Source organism: Pseudonaja textilis, chromosome Z (genome assembly GCF_049901715.1).
Source record: "Pseudonaja textilis isolate UNSWEBS1 chromosome Z, rPseTex1.2, whole genome shotgun sequence".
NCBI classification, from domain to species: Eukaryota; Metazoa; Chordata; class Lepidosauria; order Squamata; family Elapidae; genus Pseudonaja; species Pseudonaja textilis.
In genome coordinates, this window is record NC_142008.1 from 119986825 (window position 1) to 120004414 (window position 17590).

Here is a 17590-nt window from a genome sequence, read left to right on the forward strand (position 1 = left end):
ATATATATATATTTGTTTTCTGAGGTTCTCGCGGTATTTGTATGTGGATCTTTGGTTGTTTGGGTTTTCTCCCACGTAAGATTACCTCTCCTTACACGGGAGAAAACCCGAACAACCAAAGATCCATATATATATATATATATATATATATATATATATATATATATATATATATATATATATACATATATATATATATATGGGCTAGCCCCAAATTTAAAACTGAAATGGCTGTGAAAGTCTGACTCATAGACGAACACAATACAGAAGCCTGATGATAGCAGATGAGATTCTGCCAAAACATTGCTACAATTTTAAAAGCACAACTATAATGACATGGGAAAATACCTGAACAAAGCTGAATGCCATACATGTAAGTACCCGCGAAAACTTAAGAATATATAGATATAGATATAGATGTTTGATGATTGCGGGATTTTGGGACTTTTGGGGAAATGATGGCAGTGTTCTAATATCTCAGGGGTTGCCACAAAGAAGAGGAAATCAACCAATTCCCCAAAGCACCTGAGAGTTGGACAAAAAGCAATGGATTGAAAATAATCAGGAAGAGAAGCAATCTAAAACTAAGTAAAAATTCCCTGATAGTTAGAACAATTAATCAGTGGAACAACATTTTTATTTTTTATTTATTTTATTTTGTCAAGCAATTATAAGATAACAAGCATAAATATAAACATAGTTATGAAAACATGAAATGGATACGAATAAGAAAAATAAAAAGAAACAATAAGACAGGGCTGGTAGGCACGTTGGTGCATTTATGCACGCCCCCTACAGACCTCTTAGGAAAGAGGTGAGGTCAATAGTAGACAGTCTAAGGTTAAAATTTTAGGAGTTTGGAGAAGAAACCACAGAGTCAGGTAGAGTATTCCAGACATTGACCACTCTGTTGCTGAAGTCGTATTTCCTGCAATCAAGTTTGGTGCAATTAACCTTGGGTTTGTATCTATTGTTTGCTCTTGTGTTGTTATGGTTGAAGCTGAAGTATTCATTGACAGGTAGGACATTGCAATGTATGATTTTACATACTATACTTAGATTGGACCGAAGGTGGCATAGTTCTAGGTTTTCTAAGTCTAGAATTTCAAGTCTGGTGGCATAAGGTATTCTGCAACGTGCAGAGGAGTGGAGAACTCTTCTTGTGAAATATTTCTGGACTTTCTCAACTGTGTTAATATCAGATACGTAATGTGGGTTCCAGACTGATGAGCTGTATTCGAGTATTGGTCTAGCAAATGTTTTGTATGCTCTAGTTATTAGTGTAATATTACCAGAGAAAAAGCAATGTAATATTAGGTTAACAACTCTTAATGCCTTTTGGGCTATGTAGTTACAGTGGGCTCAAGCACTTAGATCATTATAGATGAGTACTCCAAGATCCTTGATAGAGTTTGGATCATCAGCAAGGTCTTGACTATTCAGCCTGTATTTTATTTTCTGATTTTTTTTTTGCCAATATGTAGGACAGATCATTTATTTGTTGAGATTTGAAGTTGCCATTTGTTTGACCATTCTGATACATATTCAAGGTCTTTTTGAAGGGTAGCAGTATTGTCTGTGATGCTGAATAGCTTTACATCATCAGCGAAGAGAATGTAGTTGCTCTTGATATGATCATAGACGTCATCTATGTAGAGTATGAAAATAGTTGGAACACTGCCTTGGAGGAATGTAATAAGGGAATTGCCTTAGGGAAATGTAATAAGAATGTAATAAGGGTTAACAGAGAGGCAGTTTCTGTAAACAACACCAGAATGTTTCCTTCCTGCCTTCCTGACAGGATTAGGCCAGTAATTTCTTTTAACAACCAGTTCTCCGAACTGCTTAGAATGTTAACAACCGGTTCTAGCGAATAGGTCCAAACTGGTAGAACCCTACCCCTGGAAATAGCAAAAATCAATCCTCATTGGACAGATCCAGGATCTGTGGCTCAGTCAAGTTAAAGAGTTGCTCTGAAGAAAAGAAGGTTCTTGCTTGGCTTCAGATTCACTTCCTCTCACTGTGTCTCTTGCACAGTAATAGACTGCCGTGTCTTCAGCTTTGAGGCTGTTCATTTGCAGATACAGCTGGCTTTTGGCATTGTCCCTGGAGACAGTAAAGCGTCCCTTCACTTTGTCTGAGTAGTTGATATCACTGGAATCATCGTTTATGTAGGACAGCCATTCCAGTCCTTTCCCTGGTGCCTGTCTCACCCAGTACATGCCATAGCTGCTGAAGGTGAATCCAGAGGCTTGGCAGGAGAGACGGAGGGACTCTCCAGGTCTTCTCACATCCCCTCCAGACTCCACCAACTGGACTTGAGACTGGACTCCTAAAAGGATTTTTAAAAAATCAGGTCTCTTGCATACAAGAACAGAACATGAAAATAAACTTTACATAAGGGAAATAATTACCTTTGAGGACTACTAGTAAGGACACAAGGTTAAACCACATTTTTGCTCCTCTAATGAATAGATGAAATCAACAGGAGAGGTTTCAGGAAATAGCACAAAGTTTATGTTGGTGGGTGTTGTCTGAAGAGGGAAACCATGGGACTCTTTAAAGGGGAAATTGTTCCTCGATTTACATATCTGTTGGGATAAAAGAGCCTCAGGGCATTGGCTAATATATTTAATTGCACATAATTTTCATATGCATTTTGCAATTAGCATTCCAATCCTTAGAAAAGGGTTCAGATCTATTTTTCCCCTCTGGGTTAATAGAAAAAAGGGCCAGTTTATTGTACATGAACTGAAAGTAACGCCTGGAAAATTTCACCCCATTCTTAAAATGATTCCAGATATTAGAGAATAGACTTACTTGTTACAGATTGGCTCGAACATCAGAGTTAGAAAGTTTGCTACAAAATTGCTTCCTTAGCCTTTGTTTATTTTATGGAACAGCCCAAACACATTAAATGGCAACTGAGCTTTAAGGAACACTTTGAATGTTAGACTGATTGATCCACTCTACTCAGAAACGTAAGACATGGTGTCATAGACATAGTGAACATAACTTGCATGTGCATTGTTCAATTAACATTCTACTCCTAAGAATAGCATTCAGACTGATTTTTCCCCTTATGAGTTAATAGGAGAAAGAACCAATTTGTTGTACTTTAAGTAAAGAAAAGCCTGAAAAATTCAAGAGCTTCTCAAACTGACAGATCATATTAAAAGGCTACAATATCAGAGTTAGAATGTTTGCTACCAGATTGCTTCCTGAACCTTTCCTTATTTTATGGAACATCCCAAATATATTAAATGTCAGCTGACTTTTAAGGAACACTTTGGATACTAGACTAATTGAATCCACTCAACTCAGAAACTTAAATCATAGTGTGATCAAATACAGCCTCTCAACTGAAACAAAATGATAAACAATTATCTTTGTATTATCAAAAAAAAAATGTTTGCTGTAGGTTATCTGGTGCAAACAGATAATGACTTCTAGTAGGATTATACTCTCTTGAGATACTAAGTTCTTTTGAATTCCATTTAAAGAACCTTTAAAATCTGGATTGTTGTATATATTTGTTTCTGTAAAATATTAGCTGTTTTATATGGTCACTAAATAAGACAATAGGTCCTTTCATGTTATTTCTATTTCCATGAAAGATTTGAAATACCTTGGTAAGTTTTATATTGAAGTCTCCGGCTGTGGTCTATATTCTTGATAACATTTCATTGAGTTCTTACAAAAATAAAATAAAAAGTATCCAGCCTCTAAAATATCTAATGACTGTTGTTTTAATTACCTTCCCCTCTCCCACCAGGTCCATAGGCAATGAGATTTCATGTAACAGCATTGCCCCCCAGTGTCAAAAATGAGGAATATTCTCCGAGAAGATTCTTTGGGTCCAGATGTTTCCTCAATAGGTGAATGGCAGTTTAGATGTTTAGAAATATTACCCTGAAGTTTCATTTCTAGGCTTCTACCAAGATACTGTAGAAAGTTAGCATCCACCCCTTTCCTAGAAGAATGAAATATTTTGAGAAATATTAAAAAGGCAGAATATTTCCCTAAAGAGAAAACATGCTCTTGAAAAGCAACCCCCCTCCCTTTCTTAATAGCCTCAGAAAGATTGGGCCAGCTCATCTATAAGATGAAAGACCTTCAGCCTCAGGGTGATGGGATTAGCCCTCACTCAAGATCTAAAGCAGGACAAAGCCATTAAGACAAAATACTAATTGCCCAACACCTTTCAGAATACAAGCCTCTTCATTACATCATCATACTCCAAGCTTCAACCAAACCTGGGAGCTCAGACAACCTCAAACCCATGCACAGTCCATGGGAATCTGACAGTAATCAAAAGAATACATGCTCTTGCCACAGGAACAGGAAGCTCAAGGGTATAAAAGGGTATAAAGCTCAAGATAGGGTATAAATAACCCTCACACTCCACTCCAGGTGGTCAGCTGCCCAGGACCTCAAACCTATGTGGGTTCATCAATAAACCATCTTTCCAATCAGCCTCCATGTTTCCAGTTTCTTTCTCCCCACTTGGAACCAAACCAGGTAGATATTTCTTATAACAACACTAAAGGACAATATTCCATTCCATATTTTTTTTCCTGAAGAATGATAAACTTGTAAACAGGGAATATGAAATTTAAATTTTCAAGCCATTTCCATCATCTTACATATTCTTACAGCAAACTCTCCAATTGAGTATCTAGAAGGTGATCAATCTTAATTGGCTAATCAAAGATCTCAGGCAGGATTTGTATTTATGTTTTATCTGTTTTACATGTTCACTGAATATTATAGTAAAATCATTTACTTTTGCTTTCATTCCCAGGAAAGGATTGAAATACCTTGACGCATTCTCTGCTCACAAACACCAATAGTAAATTATTTTATACCAATTCTTGGCTTCCCTATGAGCCTTCTACCCTCTTGAGATGCCAAATTTTGTTACGACTCAGTGAATTATAATGGAAATAGCAAAAATCAATCCTCATTGGACAGATCCAGGATCTGTGGCTCAGTCAAGTTAAAGAGTTGCTCTGAAGAAAAGAAGGTTCTTGCCTGGCTTCGGATACACTTCCTCTCACTGTGTCTCTTGCACAGTAATAGACTGCCGTGTCTTCAGCTTTGAGGCTGTTCATTTGCAGATACAGCTGGCTTTTGGCATTGTCCCTGGAGACAGTAAAGCGTCCCTTCACTTTGTCTGAGTAGTTGATATCACTGGAAGCAGAGTTTATGTAAGCCAGCCATTCCAGTCCTTTCCCTGGTGCCTGTCTCACCCAGTACATATAGTAGCTGCTGAAGGTGAATCCAGAGGCTTGGCAGGAGAGACGGAGGGACTCTCCAGGTCTTCTCACATCCCCTCCAGACTCCACCAGCTGGACTTGAGACTGGACTCCTAAAAAGAAAGTAATTTGTTTTAATGAGATCTCCTGCATACAAGAGCAGAACATAGAAATAAACTTTACATAAGGGAAATAATTACCTTTGAGGACTACTAGTAAGGACACAAGGTTCAACCACATTTTTGCTTCTCTAGTGAATAGATGAAATTGACAGGAGAGGTTTCACAAAAGGTTTATGTTGGTGGGTGTTATCTGAAGAGGGAAACCACGGGGATCCTTTAAAGGGGAAATAGTGTCTGAATTTACATATTTGTTGGGATAAAAGAGCAACTGGGCCATTGACTAATATATTTCAATGGACATAACTTGCAGTTAAGATTTCAGTCCTATGAAAAAAGTTTGGACCCCTTTTCCACCTTATGAGTTAATAGGAAAATGAATTGGTTTGTTGTACATTAACAAAAATAAAAGCCTGAAACATTTCTGCCCTTCTCAAAATGATTCAAGCTTTTAGAGACTAAATCTACCAGTTACAGATTATTTAAAAAGGTTAGAATGTTTGCTATGAAATTGCTTCCTTAATCTTTATTTTCTGGAACATCCCAAACACTTTAAATAGCAATTAAACTTCAAGGAACACTTTAAATGCTAGACTAGGTGGGTCCAGTCAAATCAGAAACTTAAGTCATAATGTGACCAAATATAGTCTCTCAATTCAAACAGAATGATAGATAATTAACTTTGTATTATTTAAAATACTGTGTTTGCTGTAGATGGTCTGGTATATAAACCCAGGCATGGCTTCCCAGTAAGAATTGTACTCTCTTGAGATGCTATGTTCTTTTGAATTCCATTGAAAGAAACTTTAAAATCTTCTGGATTGTTGTATATATTTGTATCTATAAAATTTTAGCTATTTTATATGTTCACTCAATAAGACAATATGATTCTTTCAAATTGTTTTCATTTCCCAGAAAGATTTGAAATACCTATGTAACTTTCTCTGGTGACAAAAACCCCAAATCCATCTTTTTATAACATTTTTCAGTTTCATATTGAACTCTCCTGCTATGTCATATTTTCTTAAAAACTTTGCAATGAATTGTTACCAAACCGCCCCCCCCCAAAAAAAAACAAAACTATCCAACCTCCATTGACAGTTGTTTTAATTCCCTTCCCCATCCCCATCAGGAGCATCAACAATGGGATTTCATGCAATAACATTGTCACCCAGAGTCAAAAACGTGGAAGGAAGCATGCTCCATATTCTTCAAGGAGATTCTTTTGGTACAGATGTTTCCTCAATAGGTGAATGACAGTTTAGATGTTTAGAAGGTTTGTCTTGAAGTTTAATTTCCAGGCTTCTGCCATGATACTAAAAGACAAAATTCCATTCTATTTTTTTTTCCTGAAGATCGATCACTTTGTAAACAGGGAAGATGAAACTGGAATTTCCAAGCATTTTCATCTTCTTACATTTTCTTACAGCAAACTCCCTAACAGGATATGTACATGCAAAAGAATCCTAATGTTCTCACTCAATGGGGATCAGTCTTAATTGGCTAATCAAGGATCTGAGGCTTAGTCAAGCTTAAGAGCTTCTCTGAAGAAAGGAAAGTTCTTGTTTGGCCTGAGATTCTCTTCCTTTCACTGAGTATCTTGCACAGTAATAGACTGCCATGTCTTCTGGTTTGAGGCTGTTCATTTGCATATACAGCTGGCTTTTGGCATTGTCCCTGGAGATGGTGAAGCGGCCCTTCACTTTGTCTGGGTAGTAAGTGCTTGAACCGGTGTTCACATATGCCACCTATTCCAGTCCTTTTCCTGGAGCCTGTCTCACCCAGTTCATTCTGTAGCTGCTGAAGGTGAATCCAGAGGCTTGGCAGGAGAGACAGAGGGGCTCCCCAGGTCTCCTCACATCCCCTCCAGACTCTTCCAACTGGACTTGAGAGTAGACTCCTAAAAAGAAAAGGATTGTCTTTTTAATGAGATCTCCTGCATAGAGGAGCAGAAATAAACTATATAGTAGAAATAATTACTAGCAAGGACACCAGCAAGGATTACTAGCAAGGACACCAGGCTTAGCCACATTTTTGGTCTCTAATGAAAGGAAGGAAGTGTCAGGAGAGGATTCAGGAAATAGCACAAGTTGTGGGAGTGGTCTGAGAATAGGGCTCGTTTAAAGTAGAAATTGGGTCTTTATATATCTGTTGGGATAAAATAGTCCCTGGAGGAATTGATGAATACATGTCTGTGAGCATTACTTGTATGTGCATTTTCCAATTAATATTGCAGTCCTAAGAAAATAGTTGGCAATCATTTTTTTTCCTGTGAGTTAATAGGAAAAAGATCTTGTTTTCTGTAATTAAGTAAAATAAAGGCTTGAAAAATTTCATCACTTCTCAAATGATTAGATGTAATAGAGAATAACATTATTTATTAGGGAGCATATAAGTAGGCTAGCACATCTGAGTTAGGTTGTTTGCAACAAGAGTGCCAAGTAGTTGGATGTACTCAACTCACAAAGTAATTAAGTCATATTGTTACCAAATGCACTCTCAAACTTCCAATACAATGATAAATATTTCTCTCTCTTTTTAAAAAAAATACAGTTTTATTTGGGTTTTCACACATACAAAATACAAGTAAAACATCGTTTTTGAAAATAGCATGGTCCTGGGTTGAACTTCTTTATATAGACACAAAATGAAGTTTCATGCTCCTTTTTGTATTCTATTCCATATCTTATACTATTTTACATTTTCTATATAGTTTTTCCCCTCTTTTAGTTTTCTCAATTTTATTTTGACTATCTCATCTCAGTTCAAATCATTATATTTATACTTTTATCTGTTCTGTTTCAATTTCATATTATCTTTTCTCATTAAACACATTTTCTCCTGTAGTTACTAATTGGACTATGACACCTTTATCTCTTTTAATTACATCCATTCAACTCTTATTTAAACTTCAATATATACCTTAAGGTTATGACCTTCAATATAATACATAATATATAACTTCCAACTACTATCTTATGTACCTTTGCAGAATCCCTTTTTCCATTAAGTTTTCACCCATTATCTCTAAATAGGCCCTGTTTCTCTATATTTTGCTTCTGTCCTTTATAACTTCTTTTCCTTTCTTTCTTCCCTCTCATCTTCTCCCTCCCCCTTTCCCGCCTTGTCTCTCTAGTTCTAATTCTCTCTTCTGCATTTCCCTCTTCTGTTGCTTTCTGATTTTATATTTATTTTTCACTCTATTTTTTTTTGAGTTGTTTTTCCCAATCTTAAACTTTTCATTCTCTCCCCCCCTTTCCTTCCCCCCATCTAAGGTTACTTGTTCATTAAAGATGGCTTCTTCTTTGTCACAATCTTCTTGTTCTGCAGGCATTTCTTGTTGTTTCTCATAATTCTAAATCTCCATTTCTAAAAACTGAAATACGAAGCCAAAAGAACCTCTCCCTTTTTTGTGCATCTTCTTTGTACTTTTTAAGTTCCATTTTTAGTTATTCTAAAAGTGGAGCCATTTAAAAATTTTTGAACAACCACATGATTGATTTTAGGCATTCAAAACAATAACCAAATATCCAGAAATCATCAAGTAATCCAGATAGTCCCAAGTTATATCTTCTTATTTCTTTTTTGACTTTCTCTTCCTGGGGTTTTTGTTGCAATATTTCAGTTAGAATGTATCTTTTGGAAGTCTTGTTTGCTGTAAGTTCTTTTTAATTCCAGGCAGTCTCCTCCCTTCCAGATCCTGCCCTTTTATTTTTTTTCTCTCCTTTCCTCTTTTCAAAAGCTTTTAATTATCCAGAAATCTTTATTATCCCTTTGACTTTTTATTTTCTTACATTAAATGCCTATTAATGTCAAAGTGGATTTTTTTCCAATTTCTTGCTTAAACCTCTTTGCTGTCAGTATAGGAAAAGGAGAAAAATAAACCAAATATTTTCCCTTTTCTCTCTCCTTCGCAGCTTAAAAATCTTCAGGAACAATGTTATTGTTTTTTAATAGTTTCAATTCCAGGATATCTTATTTGTTGCTTTTGACCCGGTCAACCAAAACTTTCTCTTCTTATCTTCCTCCTGCACATTCTTTTCCAGTTGAGTTCTTCTTTGTGGTGGCCATTTCTGACCCTGCTACAACCGCCTTAGGGAAAGGGAGTAATGGCCAGCTGGGGAGGAGAGATGTGGCTCTCCTCAACCCTGCAGGCAGTCTCCCCCTTCTTCACCACCTCTACGGGGTGGCTTAGCCCCAGCTTAGCTGGCTGGGGGCGCTCCAGTGGCGAGCACAGATCAAAGCCTTGCAGAGATGATGTTTTGGTCTGTTGCTGAAGAAACTCAAACCGGAAGTCCGATAAATATTTCTCTTTGTGTTATCCAAAATATTTTGTTTGCTCCAGGTTATCTGTTGTAAATCCAGTCATGGCTTCCCTGTAAGGATTTTAGTCTCTCAAGAAGTTAAGTTCTTTTGAGATCCATTGAAATAAATTTCTGGATTGGGGTATATATTTCTGTACATAATGTTTTAACTGTTTTACATGTTCAATGAATATCAATCCCTTTATTTTGTTTTTATTTCCCCATAAATATTTGAAACAACTAGACCTAGACCAACAATTTACCTTTTTATAAAAACTCTCAGCTTCATAGCGAATATTGCAGCCTCCTGATATGTGAAAGTTGCTTAACCAATTCAGCGAATTATTACAGAAATAAAATTAAAAAAATGTCAGCACTCTAAATGACAGTTGCTTTATTCCTCTACCTCACCTGCACAGGTGTATAAATGGGATTTAACGTAGCAACATTGCCCCCCAGTGTCAAAAATGAGGAGGGAGGTATATTCCCAATTCTCCAAGTAGATCTTTTGGTCCAGATGTTTCCTCATTATATGAATGGCAGTTGGAATTCTACACGATTCTTCCTAAAGTTTCATTTCCAGGCTTCTGCCATAATACTAAAGGTTAATATTCCATTCTATTATTATTTTTTTCCTGAAGATCAATCACTTTGTAAACTGATGAAACTGGAATTTCCAAGCCATTTTCATCATCTTACATTTTCTTACCACAAACACACTTAATTAGATATATAGAAGAAAAGACTCTGGATTAAGAAGGTGATCAATTTTAATTGGCTAATCAAGTGTCTGTGGTTGGGTTTATATCAATGTTTAACTGTTTCACATGTTTACTGACTATGATAATAAAACCCGTTCTTTTTTTTTTTTTTTCGTTTCTAGAAAAGATTTGAAATACCTAGGTAGTTTATCTGGTGACAAACAGCAATGACAGATTACAAAAATTCTCAGTTCCTGGTGAGCATTTTACATTCCTGAGGTGGAAAAAATTATTGAGACATTTTTAGTGAATTATGTCTGAAATAACAAATAATTATCACTATTCCCAAATTCGACAATATATAATTTATAAGTTTTATTCCCAAGCAAAACTCCTTTGGCTACTTAGGCAATTGGATTTTGCATGACAATATTGTCCTTTATGGTCAAAAGTAAGGAGAAAGCCACGTTTTAATTCTTCATGTTGTAGGTCAGGGGTGTTAAACTTATATTTTTTTTCTCTTTACATACAATAAGCACTTGGTGAATAGAGTACTGTCTGGGTCAATCTGTTACATAATAATGCTTTTTCAGTCCCTAGTTTCTACTTCTATTATCCAACCATTGTTAAAACAAGTCCCAAATTCGAAAATATCCTGTGTCTTCTTTTTCTTTTATCTTCAGTGTTAGTCTATCCATTTCTGCAAAGTCTAGTATTTTTTAAATTATATCTTCTTCCGTGAGCGTTTCCTCATTTTTCCAGTATTGAGCAAATGCAATTCTTGCTGCTGTCAAAATGTTTAATACTAAATATACGTTCCCTTTATCATATTTTTCTGGTATTATGCCTAATAAAAATAGTTCTGGCTTATAATCAATATACTGCCTTAACATTTTTTCTAACCACGTATGCACTTCCATCCATTTTTTTTCATTTTTCTTTTGGATACATCCACCCTATCTGATAATATATGCCTGGTATTTGATTAAGTTTCTGAGTTTCATATTGAAGTCTCCTGAGATGTAAAATTTTCTTGAGAACTTCTGTTTTAATTATTATAGTAATAAAATAAAAAAAGTTTCTGGCCTCCAAAGTATCTAATGACAGTTCTTTTAATTCTCTTCCCCACCCCCACAAATTGCCTCAATAATGGGATTTCAGGTAACAGCATTGCCCCCCAGTCAGGGGTGGGATGCTACTGGTTCGGCCTGGTTCTATAGAACCAGCAGCTGTGAAGAGCAGCTGACACTGAACCAGATTGGTATTTGGCCCACCTGCCTGCCTCTAGGCTGTCCTTTATTCCCTGCTTTTCCCTTCTCAGCTGCTTTGTGTGGCACAGCTGAGGTTGAAAAAGCAGGAAACAAGGGGATTTTCAAATGCTGCACACCCGAGCACAGCGCTTGTCAGCTGTCCTGGTAGCACAGCTAACGATTTCTTGCAAATGCTGCATGCATGATTCGCTCCACTGGCTGGGATCTCCCCGCCCACTCATTACTTACCTGGCATACGAGCCATCCAACTTGCCTGGTTTGGTAAGTTGTTAATTTTCCTCCCCACCATTAGTTGTTCTGCTCTGCCAGGAGATTTAGATTAGCTAGAAAGCAGAAAATGCTTGGATTTCTTGATTTCTAGCTAATCTAAAAGCAGTACCAAACCGTCCTTAGGACTGAAGCTTTTCAGGGCAGACTCAGGTAGCCGATTGCTGATAGATAGATCTCTAAGTTAATCTGTGATTCTGTGAGCAACTCAATCTGCCTGCCTGCTTTGCCTGATTTTGGGTAAAAGTTCCTCTTTTTTAAATAAAAAAATTCAATATTTACATACATGGTGTCTTGTGATTTAATTCTGTGAGTTTGCTTGCTAGCAAATGTTATGCATTTTCTTGCAAGCAAATTTTTTTTTAAACAAATTTTATTGATTTTCCAAAACAATACACAGACAAACAAAACATAAAATATAATGACATAAGAATTTTTTTTCTTAAAAAGCCAATACAACATCTTATTTAAAGACAGAATTATTCCAAGTTATCACATTTCCAAACAAGCACAATTTGATATATATACTTACCTTATCTGTTCATCTTCATATCTATCCCAAACTTCTCTTTATTACTTCCTTTCCTTCTATTTATTCAAATTATATCTCTTTAACTTTAGATTGTATACATTTTTTATATCCGTCTTATACATTTTCATTATTCTCTTCCAATACAAAAACAAACAAGACATAAAACATAAAAACATAAAAACATAAAACATCTTTTCTGAAAGTTGCTTGATCCCGGGTTAAAACTCATCATACAGACGCCCCTTCAAAAATCATGTTCCTTTTATATATCATTCCATATCTTATTACCGTTTTCCATTTTCTATATAGCTTCTTCCTTTTTTTAACTCTCTTAGTTTTATTCTACTTATCTCAGTTCAAGTCATAATACTTAACATTCTTTGTCTGTTCTCAACTATCCATTCATTTTTTCTCTTTAAACAAAACTTCTCCTGTACACTAATTGGAGTATGACGCCTTTAACTCTTTCCCCTAACCTAATAATGCTTAATGTCACACATAACTTGTATTGGGATTCTGTTTAGCACATCCTAAAGTCACACAATATATTATATAAAGAGAGAAAGAAAAAAGAAAGAACAACAATAACAAACAAATTTATAAATATATAATATAGCTAGTACCCCTGTCAAAACCATTTTAATCATACCTATTGATACTTATTTATATCTTAAACATTTTATTCTAAAAATGCCTATAATAACACAATCTTATGTACCTTACAGAATCCCTTTTTCAATTAAATTTACCCATTGTCTCTAAATAAATTTTGTTTCTTTAAATCTTGCTTCCCATTGTTGAGACTTCTCACCCCTTCCTTTCTCCCTTGCTTATTCTTTTCCTTACCCTTTTTACCCCTTTGTCTCTCCACCTCCCTTTTCTTCTTCTGCTTTCCCCTTCCTGTTGTTTTGTAACCTTATATCCACCCTTCAACTCATTTTTATCTTTTTTGGTTGTTTTTTTAGGTTTTAAAATCCCTTTTTCCTTTTCCTCTTCCTTCTTCTCCCCAATAGAATCACATGTTCATCAAAAATAGTTTCTTCTTTGTCCCAATTATCCTGCTGTGCAATCAATTCTCCATAGAATGCACCGCCATTTCTAGAGATTGAAAAAGAATGTCCAAGGTATCTTTCCAGTCTTGTTCTTCCTTTTTATATTTTAGATATTCAGTTTTAGATTCATCCAAGAGTGGTGCCATTATAAAGAGGAAAATTTTTCCCAAAACAACCACCCGAGTGTTTTTAAACAAAGAAAAAAGTTTCCCAAAAGATGCAAAGTCACCAAACAATCCAGATAGACTATTTCATTTAGCACTTTTTCCCTTCTTCCATTTCTTTTCTGGGTTGCTATTAAATCACAAAATTCCAATTAAAATATGTCTTTTTGAAGTCTTATTAATGTTCAAATGGCTCTTTAAAATTCTAGACTGTCTGCTCCTTATTTTCAAATTCTACTTCAATTTTTTCCTCTCCTTCCCACTCACAGCAAAAAAGAAAAAATTTTCTTTAAATATTTAGAAATCCATATCCCTTTGGCATTAGCATAGTCTTTAGCATTTAGCATACCTTCAATGCGGGTTTTCCGATTTCTCTCAAAGCTGTTCCGTTTGGAAGGAGAGTGAAAAGAAAAAAAGTTTTCCCTTTAATATCCATTTGCTGCTTACTCAGTCTGGGAACAATGTGTCTTTAGAAGGTGTTAAATAGCAGGATACTTTCACTGTTCCTTTGTCCCGGTCAGCAAAATCACTTTCATTTCTTCACAAACTCCTCCAGCACTTCCTTTTCCCGGCTGAGCTCTTCTAAGTGGCGGCCATTAGAGACCGCCGTTCAGCTGCCATCGGAGAGGGAGATTTAGCTGGCTAGGGAAGAGAGATGCCATGTCTCTCGTCCCTGCCAGAACCCCCCAGTCTTCACCACCTTCTACAAAGGTGGCTTAGCCCCGAAGCCAAATGGCTTGGGGCACTCAGGCAGTGAACACAGGCAGAAACCGTGCACAGTCACGGATTCCTGCCTGCACCGAAGCACCACAAGCCGGAAGTCTTGCAAGCAAATTTTATGTGACAGACTCAGGTAGCTGATACCAGAGAGATAGATCTCTGAATGAATCTGATTCTGTGAGGAACTCAATCTGCCTGCCTGCTTTGCTTGATTTGGGGTAAAAGTTGCTCTTTTTTATTTTAAAAAATCAATATTTACATCAATATTTATAATATTTACATAAAAGCCATGCCCACCCAGTCACATGACCACCAAGCCACACCCATAAATTAGGGCACACCCAAAAACAGATTATTAAGAAATTTGAATCCCACCCATGCCCCCAGTGTCAAAAATGAGGAAGGACACATGCTCCAATTTTTTCCAAGGAAATGTTTTTGGTGCAGATGTTTCCTCAATAGGTTAATGGCAGTTTAGATGTTTAGAAGGTTCATTCTGAAGTTTCATTCCCAGGCTTCTGGCATGATACTAAAAGTCAATATTCTATTCCATTGTTTTCTTCAAGATTGCTCACCTTGTAAACAGAGAAGATGAAACTGGGATTTTCAAGCTGTTGTAAGATGTTACATTTCCCTCCACAAACTCTCTAATTAGATACCTAGAAGAAAAGACTCTTAAGGATCTCATTAGAAGTTGATCAATCTTAATTAGCTAATCAAAGATCTGGTACTGGATTTCTATTTACAATTTTTCAACTGTTTTACATGTTCACAGAATATGGTAATAAAATCCTTTCCTTTTCTTTTCATTTTCGGGAAGGATTTGAAGTACCTTGACACATTCTCTGGTGACAAACACTGATGATAGTTTATTTTAATACAAATTCTGAGCTTCCATGTGAGCCTTCTACCTCCCTGAGATGGCAGATTGTCTTGAGACTCTATGAATTATGATGAAAATAACAAAAAAAAATCATAGTCCTAAAATGTATATAATGTACATGTTTTATTCCCTAGCAATTTTTTTTTCATATGTTATAGGCAATTGCATTTTGTGTGGCAACATTGCCCTCTAGGGTAAAAAGTGAAGATTCTTAATTCTCCAAGGAAATTCTTTAAGAGCAAATATTCTATTTCCCCAAACTGAATTGGCAGTTTGAATTTTGAGAAAGATTATACTAAACTTTCATTTCATTTTTTTCTGACTTGCTACTAAAGGTCCACATTCCATTCCAGTGAAGGCAAAAGACAGTGTAAACAGGGAAGAAGAACTTGGAGTTTCTCATTTATTTACATCAAATTCTCTGATATCCTGAACCAAGTTCTCAGTAGACATTAATCAATCCTCATTGACTAATCCATGATCTGCATCAAGTTAAAGAGAAGCTGGGAAGAAAGGAAGGTTCTTGTTTGGCTTCCAATTCACTTCCTCTCATTGTGTTTCCAGCACTAATAGACTGCCATGTCTTCAGCTTTGAGGCTGTTCATTTGCAGATATAGCTGGCTTTCTGCATTATCCCTGGAGATGGTGAAACATCCTTTCACTTTGTCTGAGTACAACTTTCTACTGGAATCAGAGTAGATGCCTGCGACCCATTCCAGTCTTTTCCCTGGAGCCTGTCTCACCCAAACTATCTAGTAGCTACTAAAGGTGAATCCGGAGGCTTGGCAGGAGAGATGGAGGAATTCTCCTGGTCTTCTCACATCCCCTCCAGACTCTACCAACTGTACTTGAGTTTGGACTCCTAAAAAGAAATATATTTTAATGAGATCTCCTGCATACAAGTGCAGAACATGGAAATACACTTTACATAGGGGTAATAATTACCTTTGAGGACTGCTAATAAGGACACAAGGTTTAGCCACATGTTTGCTCACTCTACTGAATAGAGTACTGACAAGAGATCGTTCAGGAAATAGCACAAGATTTATGTTGGTTGGAGTCGTTTGAAAAGGGAAACCATTGGGTTCTTTTAAAGGGGAAATTGTGCCTTGATTTACATATCCGTTGGAATAAAAGAGCTACACAGGGTATTGACTAAAACATTTCTGTGAACATAAATTGCATAATTTTTCTTTTATTTGTTCAGTATGATAATATATTAGTAGTATGATATAGTATGATATGATAATATGTCTTTCTGTTTTCATATCTAGCAAAGATTTCAAATGCAAAGACATTAACACTTATGATACATCATTCTATAAAGACTGTCAGCTTTTCAGTATTAGACAGCATATAATTATATAAGATTTATTCTCTAATGCATCTCCTCTGGGTGCCTACATAATTGGATTTTTTGTAACAACTGTGTCCCCCAGGATGAAAAATGAGAAGAGGGCAATTCTCCAAGGTGATTCTTTCTGGGGAGATATTTCTCCAATGTGTGTTTGGCAGTTTGGATACATAGAACAATTATCCTAAAGTTTCATTTCCATTCTTCTGCCCTGACACTAAAGTATTCCATTCTATTCCAGTGGGTTTTTTTCTGAAGCCAAATAACCTTGTAAACAGAATAACAGAAGAAATAAAAACAGGGTTGGAGAAGAACTTGGAGGTCTTCTAGTCCAACTCACTGCTCAAGTGGAGAGATGAGGTGGCTGTACAATCTCTTCTTAAATGCTTCCAGTGATGGAGCAACCACAACTTCTGGTGGCAAGCTGTTCCACTGGTTATTTGTTCTCACTATTAAGAAGTTTCTCTTAGTTCTAGGTTGCTCCTCTCCTTGATTAGTTCCCATCCATTGTTTTTTGTCTTGTCTTTTGGTACTTTGAAGAATAGGTTGACCCTTTCTTCTTTGTTCCAACCCTTCAAATATTGGAACACTGTTATGATGTCACCCCTACTCCTTCTTTTCATTAGATTAGCCATACACAATTCATGCAACCATTCTTTGTATGTTTTAGCCTCCAAGTGCCCAATCATCTTAATAATTTCATAATATGGTGACCAAAACAATTTTGCAGTATGCCTGGCGTGGTCTTACAAATCACTTTATAAAGTGATACTTCATGTAATCTTGATTCTAGCCCTTTGTTAATGCAGCCTAGTATTGCATTGGCTCTTAAACAGATTGATGACCTTGAAATTTTCTTACAGCAAATTCTCTGATACCTAGAACAAAACAGTCCTACCTGAAGCTCTCAAAGACAATAATCAATACACATTGACTAATCCAGGACCTGGAACTCAATAAAGTTG

The 17590-nt window shown here is 36.2% G+C and overlaps 1 long non-coding RNA gene across 1 annotated transcript; it reads right to left on the bottom strand.

The window, feature by feature from the left end:
• Positions 1-7259: 7259 nt before the first annotated feature.
• On the bottom strand, positions 7260-16264 carry LOC113451430 (uncharacterized). The gene is made up of 3 exons (XR_015740235.1): positions 16217-16264; positions 14964-15047; positions 7260-7277 (listed from the first exon to the last, which is right to left on the bottom strand). It is a non-coding gene; the product is annotated as an uncharacterized LOC113451430 (long non-coding RNA).
• Positions 16265-17590: the final 1326 nt, after the last annotated feature.